This window comes from Gossypium hirsutum, chromosome A08 (assembly GCF_007990345.1).
Source record: "Gossypium hirsutum isolate 1008001.06 chromosome A08, Gossypium_hirsutum_v2.1, whole genome shotgun sequence".
In the NCBI taxonomy this organism is placed as follows: domain Eukaryota; kingdom Viridiplantae; phylum Streptophyta; class Magnoliopsida; order Malvales; family Malvaceae; genus Gossypium; species Gossypium hirsutum.
Genome location: NC_053431.1, coordinates 99,405,756 through 99,425,688, shown reverse-complemented (window position 1 = coordinate 99,425,688; position 19,933 = coordinate 99,405,756). Strand labels below are relative to the sequence as shown.

General features: G+C 39.8%; 1 non-coding gene across 1 annotated transcript; it reads right to left on the bottom strand.

The window, feature by feature from the left end:
• Positions 1-306: 306 nt before the first annotated feature.
• On the bottom strand, positions 307-413 carry LOC121205403 (small nucleolar RNA R71). The gene has a single exon (XR_005900481.1). It is a non-coding gene; the product is annotated as a small nucleolar RNA R71 (small nucleolar RNA).
• Positions 414-19,933: the final 19,520 nt, after the last annotated feature.

The following is a 19,933-nucleotide window of genomic DNA, read 5'->3' as shown; positions in this document are numbered from 1 at the left end:
ACCCAAAGCAAGGCACAATAATTCAAGCTGAACCCGATCATGTTCTAGATGCTTAAGACAGTGGGCCAATTTAGTCAAATACCTACCGAAGATCCTCACATTCACTTAAGATTTTTTATGGAAGTGAGCGATTCATTCAAATTAGCTGGAGTACCCGAAGATGCACTATGATTAAAGTTGTTCTCATACTCACTTAAGGACAGAGCTCAAGCATGTTTTAACTCATTACCACCAAATTCCATTACCACATAGAAAGAGTTATCAGAACGATTCCTCATGAAGTAATTCCCACCTAGCAAGAATGCTAAATTGAGGAACGAGATCATTTCCTTCCAACAGACGGATGATGAATCCTTGTATGAGGTGTGGGAAAGATTTAAAGAACTATTACGAAGATGCCCATATTGTAACAGGCCGTTTTTAGTCAGATTGGAATAGTGGTTTTAGGATCGCAAATATGAGGTTAAAATATTTATTTTATTATTATTTTGAGGTCTACAGCATGATAGTATGAATGTAGAAAAATTTTGTTAAGAAATTTTATCGTTTGAATGCTCAATTCGATAAAAATGACTAAATTGAAAAAGGTGCAAAATTAGATTTCTATAGGCTGAAGGCATTAAATAGCTAAGAAACTTAAATGTATGAGTACTAAATTGATAAATAGACCATTATTTATTTGAAAGGACAAAGATGGACATTAAATAGGTGAATTTAAGTTAATGAATAAAAAACATAAATTAAATTAAGGTAAAAGGAAGATATCATCTTTCTTTCTTCTTCATGAACCAAAAATAAGGAAGAAAATACTCCATTTTGTGCTTTTGATGGTTCGGCCATAGTCTCATTGCATGTAAGTGCATTTTTGCTCGGTTTTTAGTGATTTCTATGTTTTTGAAGTCGTTGTAGCTTAATCTAGTTAGCCCAGGGACTAAATTTTGAAACTCTTAAAAGTTTAGGGTTTTACCATTGATGAATGTATATGTGTTTTGATGTTGGATGATAGTAAATAAATTGTTGTTGTTAGATAAACAACATTTGTTAAGTGATTTTGGTTGAAATTGAAAATTAGGGATTTATTTGTAAAATTGTAAAATTCATGGTGAAATATGTGAAATAATGAAAATTTTGGGCTGCTACGAGTCTATATAGAATTCAGCTAGTATGGGTTGAAATGGAATTGCATGAATTTTTCATTTTATGAGCTAGGGACTAAATTGTAAATAATTCAAAATTTAATAGGCAAAAGTGTAATTTTTCCATAATATGATTTTTGGTTTAAATTGAATAGAATGATATTTAAATAAGTTAAATTTGATTATATATAGATCAAGAAAAGCAACCTTCAGATTTAGATCGGGGGAAAAACAAAATAGTGGATTGATAACTCGATTCTCTCCGTATAATTTCGAGGTAAGTTCGTATGTTAGTATGTATTAATGTAATTTTGTTTTAAATGCTTTATTATTACATTATTGATAAATACGAATTCACGAAAATATTTGACAAAGATTTGGCGACGTGTGAAATCCTAGTTGAACCTTAGAAATAGATAGGATACAAAAGACATGTCATTAGGGGTTATTGTGTTTTGGGTACTGGTCCGTACGTTCTACCGGTGGCTGAGTTTTTCTGCATGTGTTGCAGTTACTCATCAGATTGTGTGAGCAAACCTGGTGATAGCTCGAGATGAGCATTTACATATGAGATATGAGATTGAGATGGTTTCGACCATGTTTTGGCAATTAGGGTGCGAGATTTCTGAGTATCCAATATTATTCCAAATGGTTCAATGGGTATATTAATGATATGAAAGGGCAAGATATTGATACGTATTAGTGCAGGTATGTACGTAAATTATATAAGCATTGAATCCATGAAATTTGTGAGTTTCATGATTCATTATGTGGATGAATATATGTTAGCCTTGTAATTAAGTTGAGTTGTAGTATATTATGTTTAAATTACTTAATCTGTGTTTTATAGTGATTTCAAAGTTTGCTCGGATCGAGAGTTGTCAGAGATCTCATCAAACTATCCAATCATTGTTTTGGTACTTTTGAACTTATGTACTTGGTTATATGGCATGTATAGGTGTTGTGGTTAATATGGCCTATATGTTTGTAATGTATATAGCCAATTGGTTTGGCTTGTAAATGATGTATGTTTTGGTTATGTGTATAGCCATGTGATTTGGCTTATTTTTGTATACTTGGTTATGTATATATGTGTAAATAGCTTTTTATATTTGGTTTATAATTTCTATGTGAATACCTTGTTGTGAATTGGTATTTTGAGTACAAAATTATTGAATTTGAGAATGTGGCATGCATGTTTATTTAGGCACAAAGTCTAATAGGTGAGTTTGATCATTTAGGTGATTTTTGGATGTGAAATTGAAATGAATTTGAATGGCTATTTGGGATGTTTATGAGCATTTTGGTTGTTGGTATTGGTAGTATATAATTTTGGCTTGAAATTGGTTGATTATATGCATTGGTTGTTTGTGCATTTGTTGAACCTAGGTTGACATTATTTTAGGTGAGAAATGTGGCTTGAAATGTAACACCCCAAACCCGGCCTAGACGTTATGACCGGATCTGATGGGCCACATTGATGCGTTCAAAACATTCCGTATTACTTAGTTTGGAAAAAACTTAGTTGGTGTTGTAAAAGACACTTTTAAAAGTAGGTTAAAGTGAATGGAAGCTGTGCACCAGGTAGGAAACCAGGAAAAAGAGGAGGTGAGTCCGTCGGACTGCTTAAGTACCAAGCTCCCTTCGGATCCAATCCTAGACATGCACACCGCCATTGCCACACTCTAACATCTCGTATAATTTTTGAGAAAACCGTTTGGTTATGTCCATCTTAAGAAAATGATTAAGGTTGAAAACGATTGCTTAGGGAAGTCTTACTTGTATTCGTGTTATTTTGAAAGCAATTAATGTTTTTGAAACGCGTCCTAGAGCTAATCCATTTCATTAGTTATCATAGTTCAGTTTTATCATAATAGAATTAAATAATAAAGAAACAAACCAAACCATAAAAAATAATTAAGCGGCCTTATTACATTTAAAAACCCAAAACCATAAACGAAAATATGGGAAAATCTAGTTCACCAGAAGAAAACGAATTTGCAGAAAATGTGTGGCCACTCCGAATCCCGCCCAGCTCCAAGTCCACCAACTAGGGCTCACCTGCAAGGATGGAAGAAGAAAAAAAGGGTGAGTTTGGGAAAACTTAGTGTATACCGAAACCCATCCAAAGCCCAAATAAGCTCAAGCCCATTGGGCCTAAGCCCTATTTAGATAATAGTATACAGTGGACCGAAGCCCTTTTCAGAATACAGCAGCAAGGCCTTAGCCCCTTTTTACATAACAGTGTGGCCCATAGGCCCAGTTCAGTAACATAGGTAACAATAGTAGTAATGCATGCAAACCCATCTGGGGAGACTACTCAACCCACCAACCGCTATGCTGCACCCGTACCAGCCCTACACTCCATGTGGGGAATATCTCAACCCACCCAGCCCTACACTCCACAGTTGCAGCAACGCTGCTCAAATATCAGTAAGTTGAGGCAAATCCTCTAGTACGTGGATGAACCACTTTTAATACTTCCTCCATCAATACCCCAATCCTATGCAACAGATATTAATAAAAGCATATCATGTAAAATACAGTATTAATCAATCATGCAGTTTAGCCAATTTAAACCCTAGTGGTATATCGGTAATTTTGCTCTTTAGGGGTAACTTTCGTAACTTAGTAACTACACAAGCTACTTCAGTAATTTTCAACAGTTTTATGCAGTTTGGTTCCACCATCTAACTAACAGGCTAATTTGCCCATCTCTTACCCATATTGGTCCGTAAGTCCATTGGGCCCAGTTTTGGCCCATCGAGACCCTCCTTTTCCGAAGTACGTTAAGGTGTCACACGAACTTACTTACCACCTTGCGGTGGTAGATCTACAATTACTCTATGTCTTGAGAGTATTCACATACTCACAAGCCCATAAAATGTTGGAATTTCGGCATTTCGGCTTTTGCCAAATTGAACTAAGGAAGGGTGTTTGGTACACACCTGATTCGCGACGACTGCTATTGAGATCTCTTCCGATGTCCTACAATTGATTAGCACAGTTCTTATTTACAAACCATAATCACTAAACCCCAACCTACTTATCCATGCTCAAACCATGTCCCTAAAAGCCTTTGAAACCTTACCTTTTTGCCAAAATCGATAGCTAGCTCCGAATCCGATTGCTCCAACAACCCACGCCTTCAATCCAACACTTAAGAAGACACTAATCATTGACAGAAAACGTCAGTTAAAAACCCTTAGAGCCACATGCCCAAATCGACAGCCTCCCTAAATTTTAGGGACTTCGACTTTTCCTAACTTTGTAAAATAGAACCAGATCTGAGATGATGAACACTTACCCCTTACTCCTTTTTGATCTCCACGCAATCTGATGTAGATTTATCTTTCAAACGATGGTAAAACTCGACTCCCGGAGTTTTGAAGTTTCGGCTATAAGCCCCCAAATCTATGGTTTTTCGGCTTTTGGGTGATGAAGGAGATGACAATGTGGGGCTATAAACTTGATGTAGAATTGCCGACAGGCATCTAGGGTTTAGAAAAGATGATTGTCATTTATTAGGCACAGAAATATCGAAGGATTTGGCTTGGAAGAAATCGGCACAACTAATGTATTTTTTGAGGTTTCGACTTTTGTGGTTTCGGCACAAGTGTTGATGAACAGCAGGTTTGATGAACGGTTTTGAAGAAGAAAAAATGATGAAAGAAGAATAGAGGGAATGGTGGTTTCGGCTAGAGAGGAAAAAGAGAGAAAAGAACAACCCTAAGGTGTTTAAGCAAAATAAAACGACACCACTCAATACCCTAAGTGCCGAAATACTAACCTAATACCCCTCTGCCGAAATCCCCTTTCTAATTCCCCTAATTCGGCCAACTCTTAGCCTCTCTCCAAATCCCTTAAATCTCTCCCCTTATCACTCCTTAATCCAAGCGTTTGGACTGATTCAAACTCTCTTTTAGCAGAATCCACCTGGACTCCAACACTACCCCTCCTGCACTTAAAAAATAAATGCAACTATTTGTCAACACAGGGAATCGATCCCATGCCTTCCCCAATGCTCCACACGCCACCTTTTTAGGAGCCTAGTGGCATCACCCTTGCCACTCTACTAAGGCTCTTTTTGTGATGCAATCTGCCCATAACTCTATACAAGGGCCACCTAGCCAGAATCCCTAACTCCTAAGTCAAAAATTCAAAAATTCAACCGGGTTTTGGCCAACACATGGGCCTTCTATAAGCCCATTTACCTACTCAAAATATTAATTTCACATCCAAATACAAAATTTTAAAATCTTTACCAAAATACTGAAAATCGCGAATAAATCCGAAAATCAGGACGTTACAACTCTACCCTCCTTAAAGAAATTTCGACCTCGAAATTTTACCTTATTAGAACAGTTGAGGGTACTGTTGACGCATAGCCTCCTCAATCTCCCAAGTAGCTTCTTCTTTTCCATGGTTCCTCCAAAGTACTTTCACTAGTGGAACGAATTTCCTTCTCAACACCTTGACGTCACGATCAAGTATTTGTACAGGTTCCACTTCGAAGGTTAAATCTGACTGTACTTCGATTTCTGCAACTGGTATGATATGAGTTGGGTCAGATCGATACCGCCTCAGCATGGATACATGAAAAACGTCGTGGATACGATGCAGTTCTGGTGGTAACTCTAGCTGATAAGCCACTGGTCCAACCCACTTAACAATTCGGTAAGGCCCAATAAACCGTGGGCTCAACTTACCCTTCTTACCAAATCTCAAAATTTTCTTCCAAGGGGAAACCTTCAAGAAAACCATATCCCCAACAGCGAACTCAATCTCTTTGCGCTTCAGATCCACATACTACTTCTGTCTATCGGATGCCTCCTTTAACCGATCCCTTATCAGCCTAACCTTGCTTTCAGTGTCTGCCACCAATTCCGGTGCAAGCACTCGTCGTTCACCCAACTCTGTCCAACACGTCAGCGTACGACATCTTCGTCCATAGAGCGCTTCATATGGTGCCATCTGAATACTTGCTTGATAGCTGTTATTGTAAGTAAACTCCGCCAATGGTAAGTAGTCCTCCCAACTTCCACAGAAATCAATGATACAACCTCTCAACATATCTTCCAGAACCTGAATAACCCTTTCTGACTGTCCATCTGTCTGTGGGTGAAAAGCGGTGCTAAAATCCAATCGTGTACCCAACGCTTCCTGCAACTTCTGCCAAAACCGAGATGTAAACCTAGGGTCTCGATCAGAAATTATCGACACTGGCACCCCATGCAGTCGCACTACCTCCGCCACATATAACTTGGCCAACTTTTGCAGTGAGTAGTCGGTACGAATAGCTATGAAATGAGCAGATTTTGTTAACCTATCCACAACCACCCACACCGAATCTTTCTTGGTGGGTGTCAAAGGTAACCCACTCACAAAGTCTATTGTTACTCTTTCCCACTTCCATAGCGGAATTTTCACAGGTTGCAGTAACCCACTCACAACTCTTTCCCACGTTAGACATTTCCCAACAAATTCAGTCACCTCTCGTTTTAATCCGGGCCACCAGTACACCTCTCGCAAGTCTCGATATAACTTATTCCCCCTAGGATGCATGGCACAGAGTCTACCATGAGCCTCTTTTAGAATTAACTGCCTCAATTCAGGGTCCTTTGGAATACAAACCCTTCCACGAAAGCACAGAACTCCTTCAGTATTCAACCCAAAATCCTCGTTCTCACCACTCTTAACTTGCTGGAACCGAAGAGCTAATGAATCGTCCTTCAACTGTTTTTCCTTAATCTGCTCAGTCCAAGTAGGCCTTACCTGCAGTTCTGCCAACAAGCTTCCATCATCGTACAGACTTAATCGTGCGAATAAGGCTCTCAAATCAGTAACAACCCTTCGACTCAACGCATCCGCCACCACATTAGCCTTTCCTGGGTGGTACTCTATCGAACAGTCGTAGTCTTTAAGCAACTCCACCCATCTTCGTTGCCTAAGGTTCAACTCCTTCTGAGTCAACAAATACTTTAGGCTCTTATGATCTGTGTATATGATGCACTTTTCCCCATATAAGTAGTGTCTCCAAATTTTTAACGCAAAAATCACCGCTGCTAGCTCCAAATCATGCGTAGGGTAATTCACCTCATGAGCCTTAAGCTGTCGCGATGCATAAGCGACCACCTTGCCCTCTTGCATCAGTACGTAACCTAACCCCACATGCGATGCATCGCTGTATACAGTAAAGTCCTTCCTGGACACCGGTTGAATCAACACTGGCTCTTCAGTCAATACCTTTTTCAACTGATCAATTGCTTTTTGCTGTTTCTCGGTCCAGAAAAATGGTACTCCTTTCCTTATGAGTTTTGTCAAGGGTGCCGCCATCACCGAGAAACCCTCCACAAACCTTTTGTAGTAACCTACTAACCCTAGAAAACTCTGAATTTTCGATACTGACCTAGGTGGCTTCCATTCCAGAATTGCTTCAATTTTACGAGGATCCACCTTAATCCCCTCGGCAGAGACCACATGCCCTAGGAAGGTTACCTCCCTTAACCAAAATTCACACTTGCTGAATTTTGTATAGAGCTCCTTTTCCCTTAACACTTGCAGCACAATACAGAGATGCTCATCATGCTTCGCCTTCGTTTTAGAGTATACCAGGATATCGTCAATAAAGACGACTACGAACCAATCCAAGTAAGGTTGGAATACTCGATTCATCAGATCCATAAAAGCTGTAGGTGAGTTCGTCAGCCCAAACGGCATGACCACAAACTCATAATGTCCATATCGAGTTCAGAATGCTGTCTTATGAATATCCCCTTCTTTTACCCTTAGCTGATGGTATCCAGAACGAAGATCGATTTTGGAGAATACCGAAGCTTCCCTAAGCTGATCAAACAGATCGTCAATTCTTGGTAGTGGATACTTATTCTTAATCGTCAGTTTGTTCAACTGGCGATAATCGATGCACATGCACATCGTTCCGTCCTTTTTCTTCACAAACAGGACCGGTGCTCCCCAAGGAGACACACTAGGCCTAATGAAGCCTCTATCTAACAACTCTTGAATTTGAGCCTTCAGTTCCACTAACTCCTTCGGTGCCATCCTATAGGGTGCAATAGATACTGGAGCTGTTCCAGGCAACAAATCGATTCCAAACTCAACTTCCCGATTTGGAGGTAATCCAGGAAGCTCTTCTGGAAAAACATCCCAGAATTCCCTAACAGTTCTGATGGTCTCCATAGTCAGATCCTCAGTTTCAGCTTGGCTTACCAAAGCCAGATATGCCTCGCACCCCTTGCGCATCAGTTTCTCAGCCCTCAACGCCGATACTACATTGGATAAGTAATCCCTCCGTTCTTTAATAATCATTACCTCTTCATCATTGACAGTCCTTAACACCATCCTCTTAGCTGCACAATCCAAAGTTGCCTTATGCTTGGTCAACCAATCCATCCTTAGTATCAAATCGAATTCTTCAAGCGGTAACTCCATCAAATCCCCACAGAAAACCCCGCCTTGAATCTCCAGAGGCACCTCCTTGAAGAGTTTCTCTACCTTAACCGAATGACCTAAAGGACTTATCACAGACACCCCACACACAGTCTCCTCAAAGTGCACACCCAGTGCCCCAGAAATGTTATATGCCACATATGAATGGGTTGATCCCACATCAATCAGAGCAGTATAAGGTACACCATATATAAAAAACGTACCAGTTATTACATCAGGTGCGTCACCCTCCTCGCGGCGACGAGCAGTATACACCAAAGCTCGCTGACGAGCATCCGTGTTACCAATACCCCTGCCGAGTGCCCCACGTCCACAGCCGTTACCACCGCGACCTTGTGCACGACCTCTTGGCAGTGGCGGTCCATTCCTCACAGGTTGAGCCAGTCGCATAGCCCCTTGTTCGGCCACCTGAGCCTGAGTGGCCCTCCTAGGACAATCCTTAATCCTATGCTCCTTAGACCCACAACGAAGACAAGCCCCAGAACGCTTCCAGCACTCTCCTTGATGCATTTTGCCGCAATCCCCACAAGCTTGCGGTCTACCTGTGTTCACTGGAACTGCTCGAACCGATTCCTCCATCCTAGCTCTCTTAACACTTCGATTTGCAGCACCCACTGGTCTAGCATCCCTCCTGAACCGTTTTCAATCCCTATCACGATTCTTCCATTCGGTTTGTTTCAGCTCCTCGGCTATCTTAGCCTTCTCCACTAGTGCAGCGAAATCTCACTCTCTCTGCGGAGCTATGAGCACCCTTAACTCATCTCTGAGACCATCCTCAAAACAAACGCTGCGCTCGTATTCAGTGGAAACGATGCCATTAGCATACCGACTCAATCGTAGAAACTCTGCCTCATATTCAGCAATGGTCTTATTTCCCTGAGTCAGATTCAAGAACTCCTTTCTACGGGCATCCACATAGCTAGCTCCAACATATTTTGCCTTAAAGGTCTGTTTGAACAGCTCCCATGTTACCCTCTCAGCTGGGGTACCCTCTCTCACAGTAATCCACCACTGATACGCTTCATCCCGCAGCAACGACACCGCCCCTTTCAACTTCTGTACTACTGAGCAGTCCAGATCATCCATGATCCGCTCTGTGGCTTCCAACCAGTACTCAGCCACATTTGGGGCCACTCCAGATACGCCCCTAAAAATCTCAGCTCCGTTGGCCCGAAGTCCCTCAGAAATGGACCCCCTATTCATGGGCCCGATGTTAGCTCCGGCCACCCTTTCCAAAACCCTCAACATGGCCTGAGACAAAGCGTCATCCCCTGCGTCTCGGTCATACGGCCTATTTTCATTAACCGGTGGTGGATGTACCTCGCCAGCTGGTATGTGTTCAGATGACGCAGATCCCGCTTGAGTGCTACCTCGGCCTCGACCACGGCCTCTTCCCCGAGTAGCCCTTGTACTCATAACGATTTATCTAATTACGAATTTTATGACATTAGTTTACTGGTTTCACTGTTTATTACAGAATATCTTATGAACAGATAGAGTTTCAGAGTTATTTTCGTGCAATCACAATTTAGCTACGGTCCCAGTTTTGTAGCCCTAATACTACATTATCAATAGCACTATCTCTAAGGCTCAGTACTATCTACAGTATTATTTCCAGTCCAGTTCCATATAAATATTTAAAGTAGAAAAAGAACACTTACAGACTAGGTGCCGGGGATTCAGTGTGCCACTTCCTTATCAGTCCATTTAAAATTTTTTTAAAATACTCATGTTTTCGTTTACCGAAAATAAAAAGATTTGATTTGAAAACACTTTTATTTTAAAACTATTGATTTAACCCCGTTTAACAACAGAAAAACTTTGAACATCTTCGAAAACTTATAGAAAAAACCTTTTTTTTGAAAAGATTTTCAGACCCGATCCACAGCCGAGTTGTTGCAACCAGGCTCTGATACCACTAAATGTAACACCCCAAACCCGGCCTAGACGTTATGACCGGATCTGACGCGCCACATTGATGCGTTCAAAACATTTTGTATTACTTAGTTTGGAAAAAACTTAGTTGGTGTTGTAAAAGACACTTTTAAAAGTAGGTTAAAGTGAATGGAAGCTCTGCACCAGGTAGGAAACCAAGAAAAAGAGGAGGTGAGTCCGTCGGACTGCTTAAGTACCAAGCTCCCTTCGGATCCAATCCTAGACATGCACACCGCCATTTCCACACTCTAACATCTCGTATAATTTTTGAGAAAACCGTTTGGTTATGTCCATCTTAAGAAAATGATTAAGGTTGAAAACGATTGCTTAGGGAAGTCTTACTTGTATTCGTGTTATTTTGAAATCACTTAATGTTTTTGAAAAAGCGTCCTAAAGCTAATCCATTTCGTTAGTTATCATAGTTCAGTTTTATCATAATAGAATTAAACAAGAAAGAAACAAACCAAACCATAAAAAAATAATTAAGCGGCCTTATTACATTTAAAAACCCAAAACCATAAACAAAAATATGGGAAAATCTAGTTCACCAGAAGAAAACGAATTTGCAGAAAATGTGTGGCCACTCCGAATCCCGCCCAACTCCAAGTCCACCAACTAGGGCTCACCTGCAAGGATGGAAGAAGAAAAAAAAGGGTGAGTTTGGGAAATCTCAGTGTATACCGAAACCCATCCAAAGCCCAAATAAGCTCGAGCCCATTGGGCCTAAGCCCTATTCAGATAACAGTACACAGTGGATCGAAGCCCTTTTCAGAATACAGTAGCAAGGCCTTAGCCCCTTTTTACATAACAGTGTGGCCCATAGGTCCAGTTCAGTAACATAGGTAACAATAGTAGTAACGCATGCAAACCCATATGGGGAGACTACTCAACCCACCAACCGCTACACTGCACCCGTACCAGCCCTACACTCCATGTGGGGAATATCTCAACCCGCCCAGCCCTACACTCCACAGTTGCAGCAACGCTGCCCAAATATCAGTAAGTTGAGGCAAAGCCTCCAGTACGTGGATGAACCACTTTTAATACTTCCTCCATCAATACCCCAATCCCATGCAACAGATATTAATAAAAGCATATCATGTAAAATACAATATTAATCAATCATGCAGTTTAGCCAATTTAAACCCTAGGGGTATATCGGTAATTTTGCTCTTTAGGGGTAATTTTCGTAACTTAGCAACTACACAAGCTACTTCAATAATTTTCAACAGTTTTATGCAGTTTGGTTCCACCATCTAACTAACAGGCTAATTTGCCCATCTCTTTACCCATATTGGTCCGTAAGCCCATTGGGCCCAGTTTTGGCCCATCGAGACCCTCTTTTTCTGAAGTACGTTAAGATGTCACACGAACTGACTTACCACCTTGCGGTGCTAGATCTACAATTACTCTATGTCTTGAGAGCATTCGTATACTCACAAGCCCATAAAATGCCAGAATTTTGGCATTTCGGCTTTTGCCGAATTGAACTAAGGAAGGGTGTTCGGTACACACCTGATTCGCGACGACTGCTACTGAGATCTCTTCTGATGTCCTACAATTGATTAGCACAGTTCTTATTTACAAACCATAATCACTAAACCCATAACCTACTTATCCATGCTCAAACCATGTTCCTAATAGCCTTTGAAACCTTACCTTTTTGCCAAAATCGATAGCTAGCTCCGAATCCGATTGCTCCAACAACCCACGCCTACAATCCAACACTTAAGAAGACACTAATCATTGATAGAAAACGTCAGTTAAAAAACCTTAGAGCCACATGCCCAAATCGACAGCCTCCCTAGATTTTAGGGACTTCGGCTTTTCCTAACTTTGTAAAATAGGACCAGATCTGAGATGATGAACACTTACCCTTACTCCTTTTTGATCTCCACGCAATCTGATGCAGATTTATCTTTTAAACAACGGTAAAACTCGACTCCTGGAGTTTTGAAGTTTCGGCTATAAGCCCCCAAATCTATGGTTTTTCGACTTTTGGGTGATGAAGGAGATGACAGTGTGGGGCTATAACCTTGATGTAGAATTGCCGACAGGTATCTAGGGTTTAGAAAAGATGATTGTCATTTATTAGGCACAAAAATATCGAAGGATTTGGCTTGGAAGAAATCAGCACAACTAATGTATTTTTTGAGGTTTCGACTTTTGTGGTTTCGGCACAAGTGTTGATGAACAATAGGTTTGATGAACGGTTTTGAAGAAGAAAAAATGAAGAAAGAAGAATAGAGGGAATGGTGGTTTCGGCTAGAGAGGAAAAAGAGAGAAAAGAACAACCCTAAGGTGTTTAAGCAAAAGAAAATGGCACCACTCAATACCCAAAGTGCCGAAATACTAACCTAATACCCCTCTGTCGAAATCCCCTTTCTAATTCCCCTAATTCGGCCAACTCTTAGCCTCTCTCCAAATCCCTTAAATCTCTCCCCTTATCACTCCTTAATCCAAGCGTTTGGACTGATTCAAACTCTCCTTTAGCAGAATCCACCTGGACTCCAACACTACCCCTCCTGCACTTAAAAAATAAATGCATCTATTTGTCAACACAGGGAATCGATCCCATACCTTCCCCAATGCTCCACACGCCACCTTTTTAGGAGCCTAGTGGCGTCACCCTTGCCACTGTACTAAGGCTCTTTTTGTGATGCAACCTGCCCATAACTTTATACAAGGGCCACCTAACCAGAATCCCTAACTCCTAGGTCCAAAATTCAAAAATTCAACCGGGTTTTGGCCAACACATGGGCCTTCTATAAGCCCATTTACCTACTCAAAATATTAATTTCACATCCAAATACAAAATTTTAAAATCTTTACCAAAATACTGAAAACCGCGAATAAATCCAAAAATCAGGACGTTACATGAAACATAGCCTATTTTTGTCCACACGGGCAGAGACACGGGCGTGTGTCTTAGCCGTTTGTGACACATGGCAAGGTGACACATCCGTGTGTCCACTGGTACTTATTTAGAAATTAAGTCAGTAGTTTTACACGGCCTAGAACATGACCTAGCAGAGGGGCGTATGAGGCTATTTCGAAAGGTACACGGGCTAGTCACACGAGCGTGTGGTTGGCCGTGTAACCCAAGCCAGTGAGTTACACATGGTTGGACACGGGCTGGGACACGGCCATGTGATCCCATTTCGAATGTCCACATGGCCTGTGACACGGGTGTGTCTTTGGTCGTGTGAGACACACGGCTGGGCCACTCGAGCTTTTGTTCCTTCTTCTTTGAAAATTTTCTATGTTTTTCCAAAATTTCCCTAAGTTCTCAATTTAGTCTCTATCCACTTCTAAAGTTCGTTTTAGGCCTCGAGGGCTCGTATTAGGGCTATATGATTGTATTTGAATGATATTTGTTTGATATGAGAATTGTATATTGCTTAATTGATAAGTTCGGTAATGCTCTGAAACCCTATTCCGGTGATAGATACGGGTTAGGGGTGTTACACTCATCATGGAATCCTTCATTGCATCCAATTAAAGATGTTTTATAATGGTCTCAATGGTCACACGAGGATGGTAGTAGACGCTTCGTCTAATGGTGCTCTCCTTTTTAAGTCTTATAATAAGGCTTATGAAATCATCGAGAGGATTGCCAGCAATAATTACCAATGGCCAACCAATTAAACAGAATCAAGAAGATGAGTTGCTGGTGTAGATGAAGTGGACGCTCTCACTTCACTTGGATCTCAGGTATCTTTGATATCCTCAATGCTTAAAAACTTTACTACTAATAGATGTAATAATTTTGCAGCTCAGCCACCAAATCAATTCAAAAATATAGCCTATCTTTATTATGGTGAAGGGCACTCATTCGAAGAATTCTCATCAAACCCATAATCCGTGTATTACATGGGTAACTAGAACCAAACCCGAGGAAGGCAAGGACTGTAATCTATTTTTTATAACTTATCTTGGCGAAACCACCCTAATTTCTCTTAGAGTAACCAAGGGGCTGGACCCAATAACATTATGCACAATCTAGACCGACCCATCAACCTGTATTTACCCAACAAGTTTAGAAACAACCTTAAGATGAACTTTCCAATGGCATAGAAAACCTGTTGAAGGCATATATAGCAGAAAATGATGCCTTAACCCAAAGTCAAGCAGCCACATTGAAAAACATGGAAACCAGATAGACCAACTTGCAACTGAACTTAGGAACCGACAACAAGGTGCTTTTCCTAATGATACAAAGAACCCGAGAAATATGAGGAAAGAATATTGTAAAGCATTGACACTAATGATCGGAAAGACGATAAAGTAGAACATTGTTGAAGTTGAAGAAGAGCAAGCTGATGCTTGAGATAAAGTGGAAATTCAACCAAGTGTTGAAATTCCAGCTTCACCAGAATAAGAATCTACAAAACCCGATAAGGTAGCTTCTGAACCAGTCAATTCCGATAAACTAACAACTTTGTTATATGCAAAATTGCCACAAAAGATGATTCAGCCAGTTCAATTTAAGAATCCTCCACCACCCTACCCTCAAAGACTTCAGTAGTAGAAGCAAGAAGTCCAGTTTAAGAAATTCCAATGCTTACTCAAGCAACATCATATCAACATACCCTTGGTAGAAGCTCTTGAGTAGATGCCAAACTACATTAAATTCATGAACGATATCCTATCCAAGAAATAAAGACTTTAAGTATTTGATACGGTAGCTCTGACTAAGGAATGCAGTGCATATCTAGAATATAAATTACCTCTAAAGATATGAAGGACCCTGGATGTTTTACCATGCCTTGCAACATTGGAGCAGCCTATTGAGTTAAGGCATTATGTGATTTGGGTGCAAGCATCAACTTGATGTCCATGTATATATTAAGAAAGTTAGGGATAGGTGAAGTTAAACCAACTATGGTTACATTTCAGCTAGTAGATCGATCCTTAACACATCTAGAAGGAAAAATTGATGATGTATTGGTACATGTAGACAAATTTAATTTTCCTACTGACTTTATTATTTTAGACTTTGAAGTAGATAAAGAGGTGCCAATAATCCTAGGAAGGCCTTCCTAGCAACTAGTAAGACCCTTATTAATGTGCAGAAGGGTGAGCTTACCATGCGAGTTCAGACGACCATATAACTTTTAATGTTTTTAAGTCTATGCAATTTCCTAACAAAATTGATGATTGTTCTACAATATTTCAGTTAGAAGAATTAGCTATAGAATGGGAACTCAACTCTGTTGAGGACCCATTGGAACAAGTTTTGATGTCAGACCCTCCAAGTGATGAAGAGGGGGAGGAAAACTTAGCTTTGCTAGAACCTAACCAAAAAGGATTTAATCCGCAATCCCATTTTCAATCTTTAGAATTAGAAAACAGAGATTATGTTCAACCAAAAGAGCCGATAGAAGAGCCACCTAAATTAGAACTTAATGTACTTCCCTCACACTCAAAATATGTTTATTTAGGTGACGCTTCAATTATGTTTGTGATTGTTTCAATAGAGTTAACTGAAAAATAGGAAGAGAAACTTATTCCAGTACTAAAACCATTCAAGAAGGTTATCGGATGGACCATAGCCGATATATGTTGTATTATTCCATCCATTTGCATGTACAAATCATCCTAGAAGATGGCAAGAAAAGGACGATTGATGGAAAACGGAGACTGAACCTTATTATGAAGGACGTGGTAAAGAGATCATAAAGTGTTTAGATGTGGGTATAATTTTTCCTATCTCAGACAGTTCATGGGTAAGTCCGGTCCAGTGCTTGCCAAAGAAAGGAGGTATTGCGGTCATTGAGAATGAAAATAGCGAGTTAATACTAGCTAGAATGATTACGGGATGGAGAATTTGCATAGAAAACTGAAAGTTGAACAAGGCGACTAGGAAAGATCATTTCATTTACCATTCCTGGATAAAATGCTGGATAGACTCACGGGGTGAGATTATTATTGTTTTCTCAATTGGTACTCAGGGTAGAATCTGATCATAGTGGCACCAGAGGATCAACACAAAACAACATTCACATGCTCATAAGGTACATTTACATTTAGACACATGTCATTTGGTTTATGTAATGCACCTGCTACATTTCAAAGATGTATGATGGCTATTTTCACTGACATGGTTGAGAAGTATTTGGAAGTTTTCATGGATGATTTTTCAATGTTTGGAGACACTTATGATGATTGCTTAGCCAATCTAGCTAAGGTACTAAGGTGGTGCAAAGAAACAAACCTAGTACTCAACTGAGAAAAGTGTCATTTCATGGTATGAGAAGGTATTGTTTTGGGGCACCGACTAACAAGACATGGAATCGAGATAGATAAAGAAAAGATAGATGTTATTAAGAAACTCCCACATTCAACATCTGTAAAGGGTGTTAGGAGCTTTTAGGGATTTGCCAGTTTCTATCGAAGATTTATCAAGAACTACTCCAAAATTGCTAAATCTTTATGCAAATTATTGAAGAAGGATACGATATTCAATTTTGATGAAGAATGCTTAAAAACATTTAATGTTCTAAAGAATCGGTTAGTTTCAGCACCCATTATCATTACACCTGATTTGGATTTTCCATTTGAGTTAATTTGTGATGCAAGTGGCTTTGCAATAGGAGTTGTGATAGGCCAGCGAATGAACAAATTTCTTATCCCATCTACTATGCAAGTCAGACTCTAACGGGAGCTCAGTTGAATTATACAAGTCAGATTCTATATCATTGTCACACAACTCTGAGTGGGGGCACTTTAAAGGTACATATACTGCGGCCAAAGTACTACAAGCTGGATTCTTTTGGCCAACTCTATTCCAAGATGTGTATGCTTATGTAAAGAGTTGTGATAGATGCCAGAGGGTTGGAAACATAACCAATAGAAATGAGATGCCCCGAAAAAACATCATTGAGGTAGAATTATTCGATGTTTAGGGTATTGACTTTCTTGGTTCATTCCCTCCTTCTTATGGTCACAAGTATTGTTGGTAGTAGTAAACTACATATCTAAGTAGGTTGAGGCCAAGGCATATCTGACAAACGATGCTAAGGTTGTGATGAAGTTTTTACAGAAACATGTGCTCACAAGGTTTGGAACTCCTAAGGATATCATCAGTGATGAGGGTTCCCATTTTGTGAAGAAATGCTTGAAATTGTTTCTTGATAGACATGGAGTGAAGCACAAGGCTGCCACAGCTTACCATTCATAGATGAATAGACAAGCTAAACTATCAAATAAAGAGATAAAAGGTATACTAGATAAGGTAGTTTGTCCAAACCGATGAGATTGGTCCAAAAGAATGGATGGTGCTTTATGGGCCTATAGGACAACATACAAGACACCTTTAAGGATGTCTCCCTATCGGTTGGGTTTTAGGAAAGCCTATGATTTGCCCTTGGAGTTAGAACATAAAGCTTATTGGGCTCCTTAATAGCTCAACTTAGATCTCAATCTTGCTAAAGAGGAATAGATCCTTCAACTTAATAAGTTAGAAGAGTTCCAAATGTTCTTATATGAAATTTCCAAACTATTCAGTGAGAGGCTAAAAAGATGGCATGACAAGCATATTCGAGTTCAGGAATTTGAAACAGGTCAGCAAGTCTTGTTGTTCAATTTTAGATTAATGTTCTTTCCTGGTAATTTAAAATCAAGTTGGTCCAATCTGTTCACTATTCAACAAGTCTTCCTATGTAACACCCCTAACCCATATCCAACGGTTGAATAAGGTTACGAGGCATTACCGGAAATCACACACAATTCATAAACATACATACATACATACATAATTAACATCTATTCATATCAATCACATTGTCCCTTGTAAGGTCCTACAAGACCTGAAAACATGCTTAGAAGTGGTTCAGGACTGAACCGATAACGTTTACAAACTTTGGGAAACATAGAAACTTTTCTTTAATTACAAGGTTACACGCTGGTGTAAACAGGCCGTGTGCCTCACATGGCTACCAGACACGCTTGTGTCACAAGCCATGTGAACAGGGCATACATACTGACTTGCACCATAAGGCCAAGGACACGCCCGTGTGCTAGGCCCTGTGAAATCTAAGGGTAGTTACTGACTTGGGTCACACGGCCAACCTCACGCCCATGTGCCAGCCTGTGTACCACACATGGGCAGTAGACACGCCCGTGTGTCTAGGCCGTGTTAAAACTGTAGAGTATACTAACTTTAATTTGAAGGATACCCCAGGGGACACACGGCCATGTAACATGGCCGTGTGTCGTACACAGCGGAGACACACGCCTGTGTCTCTGCCTATGTGGACAAAAATAGGCTATTTGTAATGCCAATTTGCTACCCTAACCACAAGCATACATAGCAACCAAATAGCACCATTTCAATACATCTTTAAGTGACCAAAAACCTACCAATTCATACATGGTCTTACATGTAATCTCAATACAATGCCAATGTCCCAGACAAGGTCTTACACGTAATCTCAATACAATGCCAATGTCCCAGAGTATACTAACTATGCCAATGTCCTAGACATGGTCTTACACGTAATCTCAATACAATGCCAATGTCCCAGACAAGGTCTTACATGTTGTCACATATTAATAACCTAATGTCATGACATCTGTATCCTATACTATTTCTAAGGTTCGTACAGGACTTTCGGATGTTGAAACTCTGTCGATTCTTTCTCGTAAGTGCTCATGCAACATTTATAACAATTCAATGACAAGTAAACACATATAATTCAAATTAAAAGCATTCACTTGTATATGAACTTACCTCGTAGTTGCAATAAACGGATGGGTCGACTATTCGATAACTTTCATTTTCCCACGATCTAAATTCAATTTCTTTCGTTCTTGATCTATATACATTCAAAATTAATCCTTTTATTCATAAACAAATTCAATTTCATCCTCAAACGCATATTTGGGAATTTTTGCACTTAAGCCCCTAAAATTACACATTTATTCAATTTAGTCCCTATTTCATAAATACACAAAATTCACAAAATTTGACAAAATCCATGCTTAGCCGAATTCTCTATAGGTCCCTAACAACCCATTTGTTTTATTTATTTCACAATTTAACCCCTCAATTTACATTTTTCACAATTTAATCCTATTTAAGCATTTTCCCTAAAAATCACTTTATAAAATATAGATATCTATCATCAAGCTTTAATAATTCATCATAAAATATTCAGGAACACATAAATTCATCAATGAAACTTTCAAAATCATCAACACTTTCAAAAATTGAGGCATGGGCTAGCTAGTACTCAAAGCAACGATCACAAAAACGTAGAAATCATCAAAATCCGAGCTCAAATCATACCTTAATCAAGCTAGATTAGTGCCGAACCCTAAATGCTCTCCAAAGCTTTATTTTGCCGAACCCTAAATGCTCTCCAAAGCTTTATTTTCTTTGTATATTC